Raw genomic sequence first — 16,746 nt, 5'->3', positions numbered from 1 at the left:
CTTTTTCTAACTTCCACCCACAGAGACTCAGTAGACAATCCCTCCATGACTTCCTCCTTTTCTGCAGCCGTGACACTATCTCCAATCAATAGTGCCTCGCCACCTCTTTTGCCTCCCTCTTTTTATTTACTTGTGCACCAGGACAACAGCATGACCCCTGTGACCCACACTGTTATGAAGAAAACTGCTATTTTTATATAGAATTAGTTTGTCAGTTACAGATGTTGGTTATTTGGTAAATTACATATGTTTGAGTTCCTTGCTGGCAACTGGTTGTATTTTGAAGTTAGTAAAGCAATTGTTCCTTAGTTATTGGGTGTGTTTCACATCTTTCTGTTATTCCTATCTTGTTTGTCTCCAGCATCTCCTGTTTTGTAAAGGGATTCTATGTTTTAGCTTCATAGAGAAGTACAGCACAGAAACAGGCCCTTTGGCCCATTTAGTCCATGCTGAAGCCATTGGAACTATCCTCTCCCACCAACCTGCACCGGGACCATAGCTCTCCATATCCCTACTATTCAAGTTCTTACACAAACTTCTCTTAAACATTGAAATTGAGCTTGCACGGACCCCTTGTGTTGGTGGCTCATTCCACAAGAGGATGAAGAAGTTTTAGGAAGACCTTCCTGGGAAAAGCCTCACCACAGAGGCCTTACTTGCACAGTCGATGCTTCGGGCTGAAACCCTTCAGCAGGACTAGTGAAAAAAAGCTGAGGAGCAAATGTAAAAGGTGGGGGAGCAGAGAGAGAGAGCCACCAGGTGATAGGTGAAACCTGGAGGGGGAAGGATGAAGTAAAGAACCACAAAGTTGATTAGTGAGATGGGGTGAGAGAAACTTATGGTTCCAGCATGCCTCCCAGCCTCCCGCCACCCTACCAGGGATAGGGTTCCTCTTGACCTCACCTACCACCCCACCAGCCTCTGCATTCAGCGCACAATTCTCCAAAGCTTCTGCCACCTCCAACGGGATCCCACCATCAAGTACATCTTTCCATCCCCCCCCCACCACCCCCATTTACTGCTTTCCACAGGGATTGCTCCCCACACAACTCCCTTGTCCATTTGTCCCTCCCCACTGATCTTCCTACTGGTACTTAGACATGCAAGCAGAATAAGTGCTACACCTGCTGCTACACCTCCTTCCTCACCAACATCCAGGGCCCTAAACAGGCAACTCTTTACCTGTGAGTCTGCTGGGGTCATTTTACTGTGTTTGGTGCTACCGGTGTGGCCTCCTGTACATCGGTGAGACCCAACGTAGATTGGGAGACTGCTTCACCGAGCATCTACACTCCGTCCGCCAGAACAAGTGGGATCTCCTAGTGGCCACCCATTTTAATTCCACTTTCCATTCCCATTACGATATGTCCATCCACAGCCTCCTCCACTGTTGAGATAAGGCCATACTTAGGTTGGAGGAACAACACCTTATATTCCGTTTGGGCAGCTTCCAACCTGGTGGCATGAACATAGATTTCTCATACTTTCTGGTAATGCCCCCCCCCACCCTACCCACTCCATTTCCCATCCCCTTTTCCATCTCTCACCTCATCTCACCAATCAACTTTCCAGCTCTTTACTTCATCCCTCCCCCTCCAAATTTCACCTATTGCCTGGCATTTATTTCTCCCAACCCCCCCCCCCCCCCCCACACCTTTTAAATCTATTCCTCAGCTTTTTTTTCTCCAGTCCTGCTGAAGGGTTTCGGCCTGAGACGTCAACTGTACTTTCTTCCCATAGATGCTGCCTGGCCTACTGAGTTCCTCCAGCACTTTGTGTAATGTTGTAGCTACTTTAGTTCTGATTCTGAGGCAGTCACCTAAGCACCGGTTCCTTCTGTCTGTGTTATCAAATGTTTAATTGTTTATGGTTATTAGAGACTGGCACGCAGTTTATGGAATAGCTTTAAAGAGTTCTGCTGGAGCAAAGATTAAGAACAAGTCATGCAAACAGTGGAAGCTGGTTCTTGCCTGCTAGTTGACTGTAATCCATACAGGAGCAAAGCCAATATGAAACAGCTTTAAAAACATTGCATCTTGATCATGGCGATGATTAGCTGGAGTTCAGTAAAGCCTGTGGCAAATCCTTTTCTCACTTGCCAGTGAGTTGGAAGCATTCTGTGTGTTGTGAATTAAAGGGCCTGGTGCATTTCATGTATTAGCTGCGAGCTTTACATCAGCCCTAGGTAGTACCTCAAGTTGGTCCTCATTTGGTTGAATCAGTGAACTTAACGTAAAAGGTAAATTTCTTACTTATTTTCTGCTTAACAATAGTCTTAAAACATAATTTTACAATTTATTTGCTAATATTTTTCTTGTTTCCAGTATTCTCTGTTCATAAATAGAATTTGAAGAGACCTGATTACACCGACTGTGAACAGACTTTTCCATTCTCCTGCTTGTGGGCCCCTGTGCCTAATGGAAGGGCCGCAACTGTGACATCATCAGTATGTTAAGACTCCCATTGCTGCTTGGCTATCCAGTCCTTTTCCTCATCCCCAAGCCAACCCTCACCACCCATCTTCTATAATATTTTTACTGGAAGCCTCCTACATCTAGATTCTGAGGAGGAAATAGGAATACATGAAGGTAATGTCATGGCAACTATTGCTAACAGTAGATGGTCCAATTCTAGCTGAATTTCTATTAAATTGCTAAAAATTACTTAGTATCATCCACCCAAATGATAAGCAACGTCCCTTATTGCTGATCAAAATGGTAGTTGAATTGGGTCTTGCTTTACCAGAACCATATGCTTGTACTCCAGCTATAGTCTCCACATGGAGAAGGGAATGAGAATCTGCTGCTGTTTCTTTTGTTGGAGTGTCCTAAGGTCTGTGGGTAATCAGGCTTGTATGTGTGAACATGTACTATTTAAACCAAATAAATATTCACGGAATAACCGGAGAATTTGAGAGGGCTTGTTATTAGCACAGCTTTCTAGAAAAACCTCCTTGCATTTTATGGCAATCACATCAGTACTGGCTTCAACAAAATGTTGTTTTACAAGCCATTACCTGTGTTCTTGCGTTATTGTGCTCCTGATGCACAGTAGTAATGATACTGACAGGACAGAAGTTGACTGGCTGGAAAAAAAAATGCCAAAATATTCCCTACAGAGAGCTGCCACGAAGCAGAAATTCAGTCAAAAGATTAAGATTTTGGCCTTGAACCTCCTTGACCTCTTTTTATTATGATTTGAATCTTTCTAACACCTTGATCAAATTTATTGTTGCAATCAGTTAATGTACGTATAGGAGATGTTGAATTGACGTAATTGAATATTGAAAGCTGAAGTTTGAAACTAAATCTATTAACAAGAATTTAATGTATTTCTTATCTATCTTTGAACACTGTAGCTTAGCAATCCTGACAAAATTAATTTATGGTTGTAACTTGGAGCATCTGTCACTTGGATCTTTGTATGTTGTCCATCTGGACAGGGTTTTGTTCAGTTCCACATCATTAGCATTCTCCTTGTCTACTTTTCTGGTTCAGTGGATACCTTGATCTATTTGTGTGGAACTTAGTGATATCGCTGCACCCCTGAACTAAGGCAAACTAGTTTCTATAATAATTTTTGGGAAAATAGAATGAATGAATGATGACCATGGGAATTTTGATCACTGTATATTAGGCCTTTCCAGTTACCAAGTAACATTTAATACTACTGAGTTAATACAAAGCCAAGTACTGTGATTTCAGTTCCCCAACCACCTTCCTATTTTAGCTAATATACAGTACTATGCAAAAGCCTTGGGCACCCTGGCTATAGACTTTTGCACAGTATTGTATGTCACCATGTACAACCCTGAGAATCATTTTCTTTTAGGCATACACAGTAAATCCAAGAAACACAATAGAATCAATGAAAGACTGTACCCAACAGGACAGACAAGCAACTAATGTGCAAAAGACTACAAATTGTGCAAGTATAAAAAATAAACAATAAATGAGATGAAAAGTCCTTGAAAGTAAGTACATTGGTTGTGGGGACAGTTTAGTGATGTGGCAAGTGAAGATATCCTCTCTGGTTCAAGAGCCTGATAGTTGAGGGATAATAACTGTTCCTGAATCTGGTGGTCCTGAGGTTCATGTACCAGCTTCCTGATGGCAGCAGCAAGAAGAGAGCACGCCCAGGGTCCTTGATAGGTTGCTGCTTTTCTGTGACAGTGCTCTGTGCAGATGTGCTCAAAGGTGGGGTGGTATTTACCCATGATGGACTGATCAACTGTCCACTAAATTCTGTAATACATGAGGGAAGTTGTCTAATGGTGGCCTTTTTTTCAATCACATGTCTTCTTAGTGAGATAATCCAAACCATAACATCAGTTTTTAGAATAAGGTAAAACAATGTTCCTTAACTGGTCTGTTGTCCCACAGTGTTCTCCTGACACTGAAAGTAAAGTCACTGTTGTGGTGAGGAGAAATGGTTCCAAGTACCTCCAGTGTCTCATCCAACAGCCTAGACTCTACTCTTGAGCATGGACTATGAGTGGGAAGTTGTGATAGTTGGAATATGATTTTGGGGATTCAGGATTATGAGAAATAGGTAGATGAAGCTGAGTCCATGGCTATCATGATCTTATGGAATGCCTGAGCAGGTGTGGCGGGACAATGGCCTGCAGCTGCTCCTCTTCCTTGTGTTCTTGTGTTGCGCATTTTCATGTACAATCCAGCAATACTGTTGCATGATGGCCTGGTTTCATATGAACTCTCAACTGTCCAAATTATCTTATTGTCTAAAATCCAGTACTTGATAAGGAAACGTATTTCTCGACTATTGGAAAGACTTGGTCTGTTGTCTTCAACCTATGGCATAAACAGTTCTCTGGACAATAATCCCTTCTAATACTTTTGGTGCTCTTGGTAACTGCTTGAAACTTAACCGAATTGTTTATAACCTTTGTGTCATAATTGACCTTGAGATGAGCTCACAATCATAGATCTGTGGCACCACATTTGTTGCTTCATCTTTTGTGTTACCTTTATGTCCTGATGTCCTCACCCATGCATTATTTCTTTGTCTCTACCACTGTAAATATTTATTTATCCCTGGCTGCACTATGTATCATCCATTAAGTGAACTGCAGTTACTTGGGTGACTCTGACAGCATCTTCCAAGTTTGCAATCTCTTATCAAGAAGGATGAGGGCAGCAGGTGAGTGGGAGCTCTGCAAACTGCAGGATTCCTAATTAAAAATGCCATATTAATGCAAATTTGTTTTATGTATACTTGCTACAGCAAATTATAATGCTGGCCATGTTAATGACCTTGGTGACCCTTGATGGGATGCTGAACTGTAGCTGTCAATTATACAATGTTAGGGAACGACCTGACACATTCCAGAAAACGACTTACTGCTTCAAATCCATACGTTGCCAAGAGAATTCATTGTACTGTGAATAGTACAAAGCAAATTTATGACAGAAATGGCTTGAAATTGGCAATTTGCACTTTAATGTTGATTGACCACGTTTGAAGATTTGTCAGTGGACTTCTGTAAATAACATTCAAAAACATTCTGAGTCTTCCTCTTCTAGAAGACCTGGATGAACCAGAACATTAATAATCTTCCGAGGGCTAGATCTGTTGTGTTTAATACTGGCGAGTGCTAAGAGGCGTTTTCAGACTAAACTAGAATCACATAAGGACAACACACAAAATACTGGAGGAACTCGGCAGGCCAGGCAGCAAAAGAGTAAACAGTCAATGTTTTAGACCAAGACCTTTCAAGAGGGTTGGGGGAGAAAGGTGGGAAGTCAGAGTTAAGAAGGTGAGTGTAGGGGAGGAAGAAGTACAAGGTGATAGGTGAAATTGGAGAGGAGAAGAGGGTGAAGTAAAGAACTGGGAAGTTGACTGGTGAAAGAAATAAAGGGCTGGAGGGGGGGGGGGGAATCTGTTTGGAGCGGATAGTGGCCATGAAAGAAAGAAAAGGGGAAGGAGCAGCATAGGGAGGTGATGGACAGGTAAGGAAATAAGTTGAGAGAGGGAAACGGGAAGGGGAGAGGGGGCAATTACTGGAAGTTTGAGGAAACTGAGGTTCATGCCATCTGGTTGGAGGTTACCCAGATGGAATATAAGGTTTTGCTCTTCCAACCTGAGTGTGGCCTCATTACGACAATAGAAGAGGCCATGGACTTCTCAAACTTCTGGTAATGCCCTCCCCCCCCCCCCCCCATATCCCATTTCTGTTTCGCTCTCTCACCTTATCTCCTCACCTGCCCTTTACCTTCCTTTTGGTGCTCCTCCTCCTTCCCTTTCTTCCATGGTCTTCTACCCTCATCACCACTACATTTTAGTACCACTAGGACCATTTTGTTTATTTTGTGTTGAAATAGACTTTGTTCCATTTGTGTTCTGTCTTGTAAAAAGACCTGTATAATTTATGTTGAATTAGTTTTTCTTGTGAATGCTGTTTCTGTGATGCAGCTGCAGTGAAGTTCTCTGCACCTGTGCATACATGTGCTTGTGTATATGACAATAAGTTTGACTTCCTTAATAGCTGGCATTTTTGTTCTTGTTTTCACCTGCTAATGTGCTAAATTTGAACAATTATGAAAAGTGACTAGAAGTCTTTAGTGTACTGTATTCAGTACAGATTGCAATGATTGTTCCTTTTAGGAAATGTTTGTTTTTTCTATACAGATTATAGAGTTAAAGGAAATTAATACTTTCAATTAGAAATTCATTTACTTTTCTTTTCCACTGTTATAACTGAGTTTATTTTCCAGAATAAAATGCAATAATGACTATTTTTGTGCATGGTAATTAGATAGTGCATTGCCTGGCATGAGCTACCCTTGCATATCTGCATTGAAGTCCCATGTGGTAAAACTGTTCACTCTATATTTAAGCAACACACACAAAATGCTGGTGGAACGCAGCAGGTCAGGCAGCATCTATAGGGAGATGCGCTGTCGATGTTTCGGGCCGAGACCCTTCTTCAGGACTGTGTTGATTGAATTTCCAGCCTCTGCAGATTTCCTCGTGTTTGCACTGTATATTTATTTTTTTTGGTGAATTAGCTGGGAACTTGTTTCTCAATGGACTAGTAGCATCTGGCAAGGGAGTTTGCCAGACTGGACACACTTATTATTAAAGAACTTAGCAACCTCCGCTTTAAATATACCTAATGCCTTGCCCTCCAGAGCTGTCTGTGGCAACGAATTCCACAAATTCACCACCTTCTGGCTAAAGAAATTCCACTTCACCTCTGTTCTAAAGGGGCATCCTTCTATTCTGAGCTGTGCCCTTGGTTCTGGACTCCCCCACTGTTGAATTAAATTGCTTAACCTCATACCCAGCAATTAGATCTCAATAAAATTGTCCACATTATGTTCTCTTATTAAAATTTCTCCCTTTCCCCTCCCCTACCATCTCCCCACTCAGATTCCCACCCTATTCTGCCAAGCCCTGAATGAATACTTGGTGACATAGTTTGCAATATGCAGTGACTTGTGACATAGGTATTCGATCTCCTGGCTTCAGTCAGGGTTTCAGTATAATTTACACTTGAAATGATTGATGCCTTTCATTTAGTGTACCACTTATGAAGCATTGGGATTTATTTCTTCCTTCCACAGCTTTCAAAGTTTCCAAATTCTGCCCAAGGTCCACAAGGAAGACTGGCTGACAGGCCCATGGTCCCAGCCTGCTCTTATCCATATAACAATTACAGCACTGAAACAGGCCATCTTGGCCCTTCAAGTCCATGCCGAATGCTTACTCTCACCTGGTCCCACCAACTTGCACTCAGCCCATAACCCTCCATTCCTTTCCTGTCCATATACCTATCCAATTTCACTTTAAATGACAATATTGAACCTGCCTCTACCACTTCTACTGGAAGCTCGTTCCACACAGCTACCACTCTCTGAATAAAGAAATTCCCCCTCGTGTTACCCCTAAACTTCTGCCCCCTAACTCTCAACTCTTGTCCTCTTGTTTGAATCTGCCCTACTCTCAATGGAAAAAGCCTATCCACGTCAACTCTATCTATCCCCCTCATAATTTTAAATACCTCTATCAAGTCCCCCCCCCTCAACCTTCTACGCTCCAAAGAATAAAGACCTAACTTGTTCAACCTTTCTCTGTAACTTAAGTGCTGAAACCCAGGTAACGTTCTAGTAAATCTCCTCTGTACTCTATTTCGTTGACATCTTTTCTATAATTTGGTGACCAGAACTGTACACAATACTCCAAATTTGGCTTCACCAATGCCTTGTACAATTTTAACATTACATCCCAACTCCTATACTCAATGCTCTGATTTATAAAGGCCAGCATACCAAAAGCTTTCTTCACCACCCTATCCACATAAGATTCCACGTTCAGGGAACTATGCACCATTATTCCTAGATCACTCTGTTCTACTGCATTCTTCAATGCCCTACCGTTTACCATGCATGTCCTATTTTGATTATTCCTACCAAAGTGTAGCACCTCACACTTATCAGTACTAAACTTCATCTGCCATCTTTCAGCCCACTCTTCTAATTGGCCTAAATCTCTTTGCAAGCTTTGAAAACCTACTTCATTATCCACAACGCCACCTATCTTAGTATCATCTGCATACTTACTAATCCAATTTACCACCCCATCATCCAGATCATTAATGTATATGACAAACAACACTGGACCCAGTACAGATCCCTGAGGCACACCACTAGTCACTGGCCTCCAACCTGACAAACAGTTATCCACTACTACTCTCTGGCATCTCCCATCTAGCCACTGTTGAATCCATTTTACTACTTCAATATTAATACCTAAAGATTGAACAGTCCTAACTACCCTTCTGTGTGGAACCTTGTCAAAGGCCTTACTGAAGTCCTTATAGACAACATCCACTGCATTACCCTCGTCAACTTTCCTCATAACCTTTTCAAAAAATTCAATAAGATTTGTCAAACATGGCCTTACACGCACAAATCCATGTTGACTGTTCCTAATCAGACCCTGTCTTTCCAGATAATTATATATACCATCTCTAAGAATACTTTCCATTAATTTACCCACCACTGACGTCAAACTTACAGGCCTATAGTTGCTAGGTTTACTCTTAGAACCCTTTTTAAACAATGGAACAACTTGAACAATGTGCCAGTCCTCCAGCACCATCCTCATTTCTAATGTCATTTGAAATATTTCTGTCAGAGCTCCTGCTATTTCTACACTAACTTCCCTCAAGGTCCTAGGGAATATCCTGTCAGGACCTGGAGATTTATCCACAATTATATTCCATAAAAGCGCCAGTACTTCCTCCTCTTTAATTGTCATAGTTTCCATAACCTCCCTCTTTGTTTCCCTTACCTTACACAATTCAATACCCTTCTCCTTAGTGAATACCGAAGAAAAGAAATTGCTCAAAATCTCCCCCATCTCTTTTGGCTCCACACATAGCTGTCCACTCTGATTCTCTAAGGGTCCAATTTTATCCCTTACTATCCTTTTGCTATTAATATAACTGTTGAAACCCTTTGGATTTATTTTCACCTTAATTGCCAAAGCAACCTCATATCTTCTTTTAGCTTTTCTAAATTCCTTCTCAAGATTCTTTTTACATTCTTTATATTCCTTGAGCACCTCATTTACTCCATGCTGCCTATATTTATTGTAGATATCTCTCTTTTTCCAAACCAAGTTTCCAATATCTTTGGCAAACCATGGTTCTCTCAAACTTTTAAACTTTCCTTTCAACCTAACAGGGACATAAAGATTCTGTACCCTTAAAATTTCACCTTTAATTGACCTCCATTTCTCTATTATATCCTTCCCATAAAACAAATTGTCCCAATCCACTCCTAAATCCTTTTACATCTCCTCAAAGTTAGCCCTTCTTGAAACAAAAATCTCAACCCTGGGCCTGGTCCTATCCTTCTCCATAATTATATTGAAACTCCTGCTCCACTAAACCTAGGACCTTTTACCTGACCCTGTTTCTCCCTGGTTCAGATCCTTTTCCATTTAAATCTGCCATACCCTTTGCCACTTCTTGGTTTCCTGCTTGCAACCAGGTCATTTGTGCAATGGGCATTCATCTCCATCCCTTAAAGGTCTGAGAACCTTTTCCTCCACTAGACACCTTGGGCAAGGTGTAGCACCTGCTTTGCCCTCAGATCAGTGTCACATCAAGCCATGGAGCAGGTGCTGGGTGGTGGTAGGAACAGTTGATGCGTATCACAAGTCCTGGTAATGTGACCACTGATACCAGGCAGGCAATCTCTGAAGAGTATTTATAATGGCTGGGGTCACTCATTTTGTAAAGTCACTGTCCAGAAAAAGGCAGTAGCAAACCACTTCTGCAGAAAAATTTGCCAAGAACAATCATGGTCTCATGATCATCTCTGTCATACAACACGGCACATAATGGTGATATTCTGAATGTATTTATTGCAAACAGTACTGATCCCTGTGCAACCCCACGAATCACTATCTACCATTTAAAGACATGTTTATTTCTGCTCTTTTTTTCCTGTAAGCTGACCATTTATTTGCTCCCTATGCCCATCCTATAAGCTTTTTTTTAATGCTAACCTCGGAATTGGATCCTTACCGAAAGCTTTTTGAACTGCACTGGATTTTTTCCCTTGACTATTCAGCAAACTCTAGTAAGTTTGTTAAACATGATTTCCCTTCGGATCCATGTTAACTTTCAGATCGTATCACTTCAGATACTCCATTAAATCAAAGTTTATTTTCAAATGCATAAATGCATGAATGCACAGCTGCAATAAAAACCTTTCTTGCTGCAGCATTACAGCCACATATCATTTAAGCAGGACTCAGAAGGAAAACACTTGATTAAACAAATTAAACACAATTTTTACAAGAAAGAACACAAAGGCCAGTGTAGAGCAAAGTGGTCAAGGTGTTGCTAAACTGTAACAGTGATGAGGATTTTGCAGGGTGGTTCAAGAACCAAATTGATGAAGAGAAGTAGCTGTTATGTTGGACTTCACGTTTGTGTACCTCTCACCTGATGGTAGCTGTTGGGAAGATGGGGTGAGAGTAGATGTCCAGGAAATAGAGGAGATGAGGGTGAGGGCAGCATCTGTATATCTATGGTGGAGGAAGGGAAACGCTGTTCTTTGAAGAAGGAAGATATCTGGAAAGGAAAGCTGTATCCTGGGAGCAGATGTGGTGGAGAGGAAGGAACTGAGAAAAGGGAATAGCACTTTTACAGGAGAGTGGGAAGAGAAAGAGGCAGGATAACTGTTGGAATCGGTAGATTTATAGAAGATGTCGATCGACAGTTTGTTTCCAGAGATGGAGACAGAGAGATTGAGAAATGGGGGGGAGGGCCTGTGAAAGGTAGAGCAAAGTTGATGAAATTGAGGAGCTCAGCATTAAATATATAAAGAAATAGTATTGAATGTATACCTGGATTATCCACTGTCTTTAATATGTCATATTTTGAGTTTTGTGGGCATTGCTAGGATGCTTTTTCAAATTAAGGCAACAGTATTAGCATAATCTCACTTATGAATTCTATAATGATGCTTGGCACTTCATTCACCTTGAAGGACAATTTATGAAAGAAAAATACAATATAAGTTACATACTCTAAATCAGAATATAGAAAATTAACTTCACTAAGTCAACATTAACATTTTTGTAAACAAAAGAAAGTCTGCAAATGCTGGAAATCCAAAGCAACACACACAAAGTGCTGGAGGAACTCAGCAGGCAAGGTAGCATCTATGGAAATGAGTAAGTAGTCAATAGAAATATAGAAAATAGGTGCAGGAGTAGGCCATTCAGGACTGACATGTTTATGACATGTTATGATAGAATTGTTGATTGAACTACAATATATTGCAGGTAACTCTCTTCAAGTGAGCATCCTGATTGTGCAGATTTGCAGATGATGAAAATGTACGTCTGTTTTTTGCTCAAGTTGTTAACGTGGTAGAAATCTATCGAAGGATGAGCAGTTGGGGAGGTCATTCCCTATTGAAGTGAAAGAAAATTGAAGTTAATTTTCAAGCTGAATGAAGAAAAAGTTCAATTGCCGGGTGATGGGTACCTCTGACATTTATTCTGATTGTTGTGAAATTTCCTTGAAATCAATACTACCATTTATCCTATTTGTTGTTCTACCCAGTGACATGAAATTCAGAGGAAAGAAAAGATTATCTTAAAGATGGTATCGGGTTAATCATGCAGGGCCTCATTCTCAAGGGAGTAACATTTTTGGTTGCTGATGTGGAAGAAATGCCAAATCTTGAAATTGATAAAATATGTAAAATCTATGTTTTTTGGCATTGCCACACAGCATCTAATCTTTCATCTTAGAAACTTCCCATGTCACATTGGATGGTTCCGTCGATCTGCAAGGAAATTGTGCCTGATTGCAATTTATTTCACATTTAAGGCTTCAGTTGGAAGATAAAAATAGATGAAAGCTGTGACAACAAAATTGTCTAATTTTGAGGTTAGTACCATCAGGAAAATGAGTGCATATCATGCTTGTGTATTAAGCTGAATATTTGTTTTTTTTTAAGATGGAGAAATAATGATATAATTCTACCCACCCCCCCGCCCCCACACTACTCATTCATACTTGCAAAAGTGAAATTCCTGCATTAGCTTTTTAATCAGGTTTCTACTACTACTGAATCAGAGGACTGTGTTACAGAACTGAAAGTAAATGATCCTGGTCATGGGATCTTGGGGGCAAAACATGCGCTCGTTTATCTTTTCTGGATACATAAATGTGAGTAGTTCAATTTTTACCATGAAGTGAGAAAAATATAATGTCCAGAATTATTTTTTGTTGGGTAACTTGATAGGCAAGAAATTGTTATTTGTAAGTGACAAAACTGGGGCCTTAATCCAGTGGTGGAGTGAGAAAATAGATGATTAAATAATAAGAGTAGCTCAGTAGAAATGACTGGCCATAGGCATCGCTGAGGCAACATGGGTTTGTCTCGATCACCAATTTAGGGAGATTACAGTCTGCAAAATATGAATTACTTTTGGATTGTTACCAAAACTTTTCCAACTATTTTGCAACCAGAAGTATTCAGGTAGCACAGCAGCATAGTGGTTAGCGTGACACTATTACAGCATGGGGCCTCAGGGTTCGGAGTTTAACTCTGTGCCATCTATAAGGAATAAGTACTTTTTCCCCATGACCACATGGGTTACCTCCACGTGTTCCGGTTTCCCCCCCAGTCCAAATTCATATTCATTAGTAGGTTAATTGGTCATTATAAATTGTCCTGTGATGAGGCTGGTGTTAAATAGGTGGGTTGGTGGGCAGTAAGGCTGTTTGGCCTGCTCTGCTTGTATCTCTAAATAAAATACATTTTCTTCAAAGTAACTTTGTAATTTTGATATTCATTAGATACTTAATGCGCCTTTTGGAGTTTGCCTAGCATTTGTAAGAGGTACTTAAGAGTTTTTACCCAACATAGGATTGCCTTCTTGTGATGTACAGTGTCCTGATTACTTTGGCTGGGGTTACTTTTGAGAGCTTGAAGCATGATATGATTTCCTGTTCACTGCCTGCTTGATACAATATTGCTGGTCTTTGGATAGTTATGAAGTCTTGACATATTTTTGTCTGCCTTGCATGCATTTTTGTCTGGTAAGAATTTAAAGCCATAATCATTTAAAAACGCTCTGCCCTGCTTTTGAAGTCCCCATTTTGTTAACAAAAGGTGAAGTATCTACATGGCTGCCTGTCACTTTTGAGCTTGTGATCAGTAAGTTTATTAAGTAAATTCCAATTTGTAATCATTACTTTGCAATTAGCTTTAATGGTAAATGTGTTGGGAGAACACCATGGTAGTAAACTAGTGGTTTGATAGTATTATGTAGTAAAGCTGCTTGGGTCCTTTGTGTAATTGTTTTGGAATTTGTATAACTTGCTTTCATTATCAACACCAAAAATTATTGTTCTATTCATATGAATGTAGCAACTCTTAATTCCATTATTGCTTCAGCAGTAAAGAAACATCCTTAAAAGTCACGAAACAATAACTGTGTAATGCCTCTTGCTAAAAGATTGTTTACTCTTATACTGGTGCTACTTATTTTTATTTGGAATACTTTACAAATACAAGAATGGCTTTGTAATTCACTCTGGAGGAATGTTATTTTGCAATCAAATTTGCATTCCATTCCTTAACCATGCAATTTACCTTTTCTTTCAGGCTGTTATTTAACGGCTTACAGATCCCTTCCAAAAATACCTGCCATTCCAATTGACACAGACTATAGCCTGTCCAGATTTGTTTAGGAACGACCTTTTAATATGACTAGCTCACTTGGAAGAAGTCATAGCACTCTGCTATAGATATAATTTTCTTGTCTGGTAAGCAGTTTTTTTTAAATAGGTAAAAATATAATTGGATTGCATTACCCAGATGTGAACAAAGAACTATTATGATTTTGTTGAGTTTGTTCCTATCACTTCATCAATTAGTGTTGCTGTTCTGCGCCTCCAATCTAACTTCCTTGCTATCTCAGTCTATTTGAATATGTGCCAGTGGATTTTAAAGTACCATAATTGGAACATGATGTGATTTCAGCTGTGATCTCAAGGTCTTAAGATGGCCCAATAAGCCTTTTCTATTTGAATGAGCAACAAATTTGTTTACCTTCTCAAAATTAATAGTTTACGTAATAGTTGTCAAGTTACCTTATGCTGTACTTTTGAGTAGAACATTTGGTGTTATCTGTTGAGTCACTAGATGAGGGAGGAGAGTGAAGAATCTCTGTCCTTTGTGAATTTGCTGAGTTTGTGAACGTTAATGTGGAAACATTCTATTGACTTGGGAGTTGACTGAGCCTACCCTGAAGTGTTTCTGTCTTGATACCTGCATGTACGTGCTTTCAAACATGTACCACTGGACATTGTTTGAGAACCGAGAGCATTGCACATGCTTTTTATTCCACTTTGCCACCCCAGTTCTTTTACCACTGCTGTTGGCTTGTTTTAAGCCAGTGAAGTCAGTAAATAAAGTGTTGATACAACTTCTATATTCACCATTCTCTTTGTATTCTATAAGATTCTGGCCAGAACTCAAAAGTTTTCTTTCAATCCTCAAGTTTAATGAAACATTCTTACTATATGACAGAGAGGATTGGACATGGATGGTAATACTTGTATTTCACAGATGTTACATTCTTTCTCTTCTCACAAAAATATACAAACATTTCTTGAAAACAAGAGAAAATCAACAGATGTTGGAAATCCAAACAACAAACATGAAATGCTGGAGGAACTGTGCAGGTCAGGCAGCATCTATGGAAAAAGAGTATAGTTGACACTTCCAGCCAAAACCCTTCGGCAGGACTGGAGGAAAAAAGGCTGAGGAGTAGATTTAAAAGGTGGGGGGGGGGGGTGAGAGAAACACCTCGTGATAGGTGAAACCTGGAGGGGGAGGGATGAAGTGAAGAGCTGGGAAGTTGATTAGTGAAAGAGACAGAAGGCCATGGGGAAAAAAAGGGGGAGGAGCACTGGAGGGAGGTACTGGGTGGGCAAGGAGATAAGGTGAGAGAGAGAGAAAAGGGGATGGGAAATGATGAAGAAGGTGGGGTGTTGGGAGGCAGTACTAGAAGTTCAAGCAATTTATGTTCATGGCATCAGGTTGGAGGCTACCCAAACAGAATATAAGGTGTTGTTCCTCCAACCTGAGTGTAGCCTCATCACGACAATAGATAACTCCTCTTGGCCTGTTTCTAATTTGGAAAGAGCATAAAACTTTAGATAGTATCTGTGGAGAATTTTTTTACGGATACTGCTCGACTTGCTGGCTGTATTTCAAGATTCAAAGTACATTTGTGATAAAAGTATGCATGCAACGTACAACCCTGAAATTGGTCTTCCCCACAGACGGTCATGAAACAAAGAAGTGTGGAACCAACCCATTCAAAGAAAAACATCAAGCATCAAACCCTCCCCGCTCCCCCATGTACAAAAAAAAATCATTCAAACAGCAACAAAAAAAAGAGCAAATACACAGAATCAAAAGGTATATTTCAGTTCAGTTCAGCTCAGTGTTCGTTATCTGCTGGCTACCCTATTCATAGTTCATTGTTCAAGTTTAGTTGTCATTCAACCATACATGAATACAGCCAAACAAAATCAAGTTTGTTTACTATTCTAAATGGATCGCAACTTCTGGTTATTCAACAAGTTACTTTTCCTGGTTACTTATATTTTTGTCAGTTATTACGAAAGAGCAAGTGCTGTTGTATGAAAATATCCATCTAAATTGACTGAAGGTGTCATAGTAACCTTCAGACATGTTGATGTTGGCTGTTATTAGAGGAATTATATGGTCCAAGTATGAGTTAATTGAAAATAGATGAATTGGATCTTTTTGGAACCATTTCTGTTGTTTTAATGGTTTTGTATATTCACTAAGGTTAGTGCTTTAAATATATTTTGTATTGAAGTATTTCTTTACTAACAGTTGGGTCCTTTGGGGTGAGTCATACCTAAAGCTATTTCATTTTGTTATTAATGGCACAGGAGCTTAGAATTTTCACAGTACACTCCTGAGGAGAGCCATCTCATCAAAAGTTTTTTTTTCAACATTAAACAAAGATCCTGCCTAATTTCACAGGTGCTTGCGTTTAAACAGTTGACATTTTGGGCCGAGGCTCTTCATCAGGACTGGAGAGGAAGGCAGTAGATGCCAGAATGAAAAGGTGGGGGAGCAGCAAGGTAAAGGGTGAAGGCAGGTGGGTGGGAAAAGTGAAGGGTTGGTGAAGGATGGGCACCAG

At 40.2% G+C, this 16,746-nt stretch overlaps 1 protein-coding gene across 6 annotated transcripts in view; it reads left to right on the top strand.

The window, feature by feature from the left end:
• The window catches only part of apbb2b (amyloid beta (A4) precursor protein-binding, family B, member 2b), a 265,174-nt gene that overhangs the window by 19,099 nt on the left and 229,329 nt on the right, over positions 1–16,746 (top strand). The gene's annotated exons all lie outside the window — the stretch shown is intronic.

This window comes from Hypanus sabinus, chromosome 14 (genome assembly GCF_030144855.1).
Source record: "Hypanus sabinus isolate sHypSab1 chromosome 14, sHypSab1.hap1, whole genome shotgun sequence".
NCBI lineage: Eukaryota > Metazoa > Chordata > Chondrichthyes > Myliobatiformes > Dasyatidae > Hypanus > Hypanus sabinus.
This window is presented reverse-complemented; position numbering and strand designations above follow the sequence as displayed.